Raw genomic sequence first — 6511 nt, 5'->3', positions numbered from 1 at the left:
CACCTGCTGGATGACCTTGGGCAAGCCGTAGTTCTGTCAAGAGCTGTCCTTGAAAAAGAGCAGTTTCTGTCAGAGCTCTCTCAGCCCCACCGACCTCACAGGCAATGTTCCCTGTAAGCTGTGGAATCTTGAGAGCCAAAATTCTACTTTGTGAACTAGTGGCATTAAAGCTGTGAGCAAGTGATTCGGCTACAGCTTGCTCTGGAGCCAGCCTTCCTGAGCTAAGGCAAAAATCTGTGAGCCGGAAGCTAAAAAACTGTGAGCTAGCTCACACTAGCTCAGCTTAGAGGGAACACTGCTCACAGGGTGTCTGTTGTGGGGAGGGAGAGGGAAAGGAGTCTGTAAGCCGCTCTGAGACTCCGAGAGAAGGGCGGGGTACAAATCCAATCTCTTCTTCTCCTCTTCTTCTTTTCTCCCTCTCCCCAAATACCAGAACTCAAGGACATCCAGTGAAGCTGACGGGCAGTAGGTTCAGGACAGACAAAAGGAAATACTTCTCCAATCTCTTTTTCTTCTCTTCTTCTTCTCTCCTTCTCCTTCCCTGTGGGTGCACATTTGGGATTCTGAAACCGAGTGGGGGATGCAGTGGCCAATCAGGAGCTCTGTTGGGCAAAAGCCCCACCTGGCCCCTCCTACTTTCTAGGACCAGAACTAAATTGGAGTGGGGAGGAATATGAGATGAGGGGAGTTGAACAGGGAGGCGACAAAACTCTGTTCTATGGATCAACCCTCATCAGATTTGAAGTTCTAAGGCAGCAATCTGGAGTTAGTTTATCGGCCCTAACAAACAGGGACCAGGCTTTTCCATGCTCGTGAGCAGGAATCTCAAAGGGAGACGAAAGAGGGACTGCTGGATTGCGACCGATAATGAAGCTCAAGACAATGCATCCACCCGGACTGAATCAAGACATAGGTTTCCTGTTTCATTACTAATGCTGATTTCTCCACGCCTGCTACCCCCCTGCATCTCACACCTCATCCAATCACGCCTGCTATTGTCATTCGCCTGCTGTTGTAATTTGGCATCTGAAATCACCCCACTCTCCAAGATAGAAGAACAGATGGACTCACACTGTAGCTGTATCTGAAGACGTGAGCAGTGACTCACGAAAGCTCATCCCCTGCCACAAATTTTGTTCCTGCTGCTAGACTCTCGGTCTTTTCTAGAGCAGCGATAAGGCGAGGTGCCGTCTCCTCCTCAGCGGAAACTTCACAGTCGATTTGAGCTAAAAAGAAGCCCGTGGAAGTTTTCGCAAGTCAGACACTGGAGAGACTACAGTTCAGCTGCAGTGAAGGCAACGCAAATTGTCATCGCCTCCGCTAAGTATATTTAGATCTGCTGTCTCCCCCACATGCAGTGCCAGAAATTCCTGATTGTAGCACATCAAAGACCCACGAATTAAGAACAGAAGGCGCTGCGATCCTAGGCAGTATTAACTCCAGTCTAAACCCAGCCCAAGATTGCATTGTATGAGTGCAGTCTACAGATGTTAGGTCAGAAGCATCCCATTTTATCCAGTGTACACAGGACTGCAGGCTAACTCCACTGAAATCATTGGCTTAGGCCGAAGTAACACTTTCTAGGATTGCATTCAGGGGGAAAGCCGTGTTTACATATACTCTCACACACACACATCCCAGTGACCCCTGCTCCATGCCCAGAAGAGGGCAAAAAGCCTCCAGGGTCCCCGGCCAAACTGGCCTGGAGAAAAATTGCTGCCTGACCCCAAAGCGGTGATCATCATTTCCCTGGGCGGGTAAAAAAGGGCCACGAGAATTAAGCCCTGAGGCAACCCTTCCTGCCCTCCCTTTATAGGCTTCCCAAGTCCCCCCGGGGGGCGGGAAAACCCCCGCCCCAGAGGCCCATTCCCCCCCGCCGTCACCCGGGGGAACTCCACCCTGACGTGCGCGTCACCCAGAAGTGACGCAACCATGCCAGGCACGCTGGGGGTGGGGCCACAGCAATCCGAGGGAAAACTCTATGGTTTTCCCTCGTATGGCCGTGGCCCCGCCCCCAGCGTGCCTGCCGTCGTCACGTCACTTCTGGGTGACGTGCATGCGGTACGCGCGCACACCAGACGCCGGACGGGAGCCCCCCCACTCCGGCAGAAGATCGACTTGGCAACCCTACACCCTTCTCGTGATCTGCCCAAGTTCTCAGAATCCGCATTACTGTCCGATGGCCATCTAGCCTCTGTCTGAAAACCTCCCAAGTGGGAGAGGCCGCCACCTCTCGAGGAAGCCTGCTCCACTGAGGAACCGCTCCAGCTGTCAAGACTTTGTTGAGCCAAAAACTCTTCTGATTTAATTTCAACCTGTTGGTTCTGGTCTGACCTTCTGCGGCAACAGAAAACAACTCTGCACCATCCTCTATCTGCAGGCCTGTGGCTGCAGTGGGGCATTTCGGGCCCGGGCCCCCTGACTTCCTGCTAAGGCCCCCCCAACGTCCATCCAGCCCCCAGCCCCCTGGCTTTCTGGGCCACCTGGAGGACTCCCCACCACGGTAGCTCGGGAAGTTCGTCCTCTGTTCTCCCTGACGTCATCACTCATTGTCCGATGGCGTCCTGTTATTGAAAGACCAAGATTAAAACAACATGAAGTTTATTGCTATCAGAGTCTAACTATTGTTTATAATTATTTGTATTGTATGCATGATTGCAGCAATCTTTGTGTATTGTGACATCTTACTGCTGCCCCATCAATTTTTATACCACCGACCTTCTGGGGCAACAGAAAACAACTCCGCCCCATCTTCTCTATGACAGCCCTTCAGGTACTTGAAGAGGGTTATCATATCACTTCTCCGTCGTCTCCTCTCCAGGCTAAACGTACCCAGCTCCTTCAACCTTTCCTCACAGGACTTGGTCTCCAGACCCCTCCCCATCTTCGTTACCCCCCTCTAGACACGTTCCAGCTTGTCTGTATGCGTCTTAAATTGTGGTGCCCCAAACTGAACACAAGACTCTAGGTAAGGTCTAACCAGAGCGGAGTAAAGCGATACCATCACTTTACACAGGGGTCATTTCGTAGAAAAAGAGGTGCAGGAGCTCATTAGCATGACTCCTTAGCATGACTTATTTGCATATGCCACACCCCCTGACATCACCGGAAATGTGTCAGAAGGCCACACCCACCGCTCAGGCTCCACTGGACTGTTTTGGATTGCTAGCTGTTGGGGGGGGGGACGCGCAGATCTGTCCTCGCAGAGGAGGGAGAGCTTGTGCCTGAATAAAACTTGGTCTTAAAGGTGCCACTGGACTGTTTTGGGCCGGGGGGCCAATAGGCGGCTCTGCAACTTACCTGCCTGCTTCTTGCTCTGGCTGAGGGCTGCTGGGAGCTTGCTGCATGTGCTCGCCCCCTGGGCTCTTTACTGCCGGAGCTCTGCTCCTGTGCGCTCCTGCAGGAAATGACCCCTGACTTTACATGATCTGGACACTATACTTCTGTTGATACAGCCCAAGATGGCATTTGCCTTTTTAGCAACTGCATCACACTGTTGACTCGTGTCCAGTGTATGGTCCACTAAGACCCCTTAATCCTTTTCGCACATACTGCTGCCAAGACAAGTCTCCCCCAATCCTGTAGTTATGCATTCGATTTTTCCTACCTCAATGCAGAGCTTTACATTTATCCCCGTTGAAATTCATTTTATTTGCTTTAGCTTTCACATACCCAAAGTTAAACTTTGTTGGTTTTAAAGGGGCCGCTGGACTCAGACTTGTTCTAGAATTGCACTGTCTTCTGTTCTTAATTTAAATTCTGGTATTGGAAGTCCTTTGATTTGATACTGCAGGAAGTCTCTGGCATCGCATATGGAGAGAGCAAATAATCTAAATAAATACAGGCCAGGTTCGCAAACTGACAAAGAAGCATGGCTCGACTTGAAGGAGAGAAAGCAGGCTCTATAGACCACATTTCTACTGGCTAAGCTCCCAACCAGTTAGCAAGCCTAGACTAAACCGGAATCTGCCGATCGCCTTCCCTGAAAGGCAATGAAAATTTGACTGTACAGCCGGGGTCCCCAACCTTGTCGAGCATGTGGGCACCTTTGGAATTTTGACAGAGGAATGGTGGGCACAGCCACAAAATGGCTGCTGATGGAGGCGGAGCCAGCCTCAAAATGGGTGCCATAACTTACCTTCAGTCACACAGTGAAAATTCTTGTGCTGTGGTGGCAAAAGCCCCAGCTGATGGAGGAGGAGCCAGCTTCAAAGTGACTGCTGCTGGTAGTGGAGCCAGCCTCAAAATGGCTGCTGATGGAGGCGGAGCCAGCCTCAAAGTAACTGCTAGTGGAGGCGGAGCCAGCCTCGAAGTGGCTGCTGATGGAGGCGGAGCCAGCCTCAAAGTGGCTGCTGATGGAGGCGGAGCCAGCCTCAAAGTGGCTGCTGCTGGTGGTGGAGCCAGCCTCAAAGTGGCTGCTGATGGAGGCGGAGCCAGCCTCAAAATGGGTGCCATAACTTACCTTCAGTCGCACAGTGAAAATTCTTGTGCTGTGGTGGCAAAAGCCCCAGCTGATGGAGGAGGAGCCAGCCTCAAAGTGACTGCTGCTGGTAGTGGAGCCAGCCTCAAAATGGCAGCTGATGGAGGCGGAGCCAGCCTCAAAGTGGCTGCTGCTGGTGGTGGAGCCAGCCTCAAAGTGGCTGCTGATGGAGGCGGAGCCAGCCTCAAAGTAATTGCTGGGGGAGGCGGAGCCAGCCTCAAAGTGACTGGTGGTGGAGGCAGAGCCAGCCTCAAAGTGACTGCTGGTGGAGGCAGAGCCAGCCTCAAAGTGGCTGCTGGTGAAGGTGGAGCCAGTCTCAAAATGGCTGCTGATGGAGGTGGAGCCAGCCTCAAAACGGGTGCCATAACTTACCTTCAGTCACACAGTTAAAACTCTTGTGCTGTGGTGGCAAAAGCCCCAGCAGGCCCTACCCACTCCCTAAAAACACTTGGCAGGCACCAGGAAAGTTATCAACTGATACCACGTTGGAGACCCCTGCTCTACAGATTAAACACGCAGCAAGTTAGCACCGTTTGACTTTGATTTTCCAAAGATGCTGGAATGGCCTGGGTAGGAGTGCAAGACCAGGGTCTTCCTCCCAAGCCCCCACTAGCCTGCCTCCTCTCTGCTAAAACCTAACCCTGTAAGGGATTGCCAACAGGTAGAATCATAGAATCACAGAACTTAGTCCAACCCTCTGCTTGATGCAGGATTAACCTGGAGCAGTCTCTTATACGATGCCAATTTGTTGGGGGGGGGGATTTATTCTTGGCGTTTAAAAGGCTATTTACAGGGCAGAGTTCAAAAACCACGAGGTCATTTTATGTGAAAACAGTATCTCAAATCAGCCATTTCATACTCACCGAGAAGCTGTATTACCTACAGAGAGCCACTGTGGTGTAGTGGCTAGAAGCACAGACTCTAATCTGGGAGAACCAAGTTTGATTCCCCACTCCTCCACATGCAGCTGCTGGCGTGGCCTTGGGTCAGTCACAAGTTCTTTCAGAGCTTGTTAAGTTGCTCGCCTAACAAAGTAGTCGAAGAGTGATTCAGAAAAGATTCAGCTTTATTCAACAACTCGAACACCACTCCAACACGGATCAACATCTGATAGCCAGAACAGCTTTTACATTGCAGCTGTTCTGCTTTTAAACTCTACCGGCTAATGTAGCCACGCCTACTGTACAGTTACCAACCAATAAGGTTGTATGCATAAGGACCAATCACGGACGTTCCCGCTCAGGGAGCTTGCTGACAAGTGATTGGTTGGTTCTTCCTGGGCTATCAATGCGATTGGATGGATTTGGATCCTAGCCCAGGACGAAGCTTAACATTGTACTTCAATTAGATAATTCATATATTGCAATGGCAGCTATTGAATACATTACAAACCTGCTCTCTTCGGAGCAGTTCTCAAAAGAGCTCTCTCAGCTCCACCTACCTCCCAGGGTGTCTGTTGTGGGGAGGGGAAGGGGAAAGAGATTGTAAGCCACTCTGAGGGTGCGTTCAGACGGGGCATTTCTGCCGGCATAAACTGCACCGGTTGGAACCGGCAGAAACGCGATCACACTTACCCTCCATTTTTTGCGCATGCTCAACCCCCCCCCCATTACATTTCAACTTTAAAGGTAAGCACTTACCTTTAAAGTTTAAAGCACAACCTGGCCTCCCTGTAGTCCCGGACTGTAGTCCCGGACTGTTCCGGGAAGTTAAAGTAAGGGCTTTTTTTTCCCCTTACGAAACGCTCGGGGCGAAACTTCGCCCGAGCGCATATCACTTATTTTTTTTTAAAAAAAATGGCGGGGGAAAGCCGGAAGCCTCAGGCTTCCGACGGAAGTGGCTGTACAACGTTTGGAGAGCGATCAGATGCCGGGGTGCACCGTTTTCAACCGTTGCACTCAGTTTACCACCACTTGGGACCTAGTGCAACGGTTTAAAGGGATTTACAACGGTTAGGAACGGGAGGCAGATGTTCGCCGTGTGAACGTCTGTAAGTACACCGGTTGGAACCGGCACCCTAACCGTTGTAAA

Source organism: Gekko japonicus, unplaced genomic scaffold (assembly GCF_001447785.1).
Source record: "Gekko japonicus isolate JY-2015 unplaced genomic scaffold, Gekko_japonicus_V1.1 scaffold1994, whole genome shotgun sequence".
Taxonomy (NCBI): domain Eukaryota; kingdom Metazoa; phylum Chordata; class Lepidosauria; order Squamata; family Gekkonidae; genus Gekko; species Gekko japonicus.
This window is presented reverse-complemented; position numbering follows the sequence as displayed.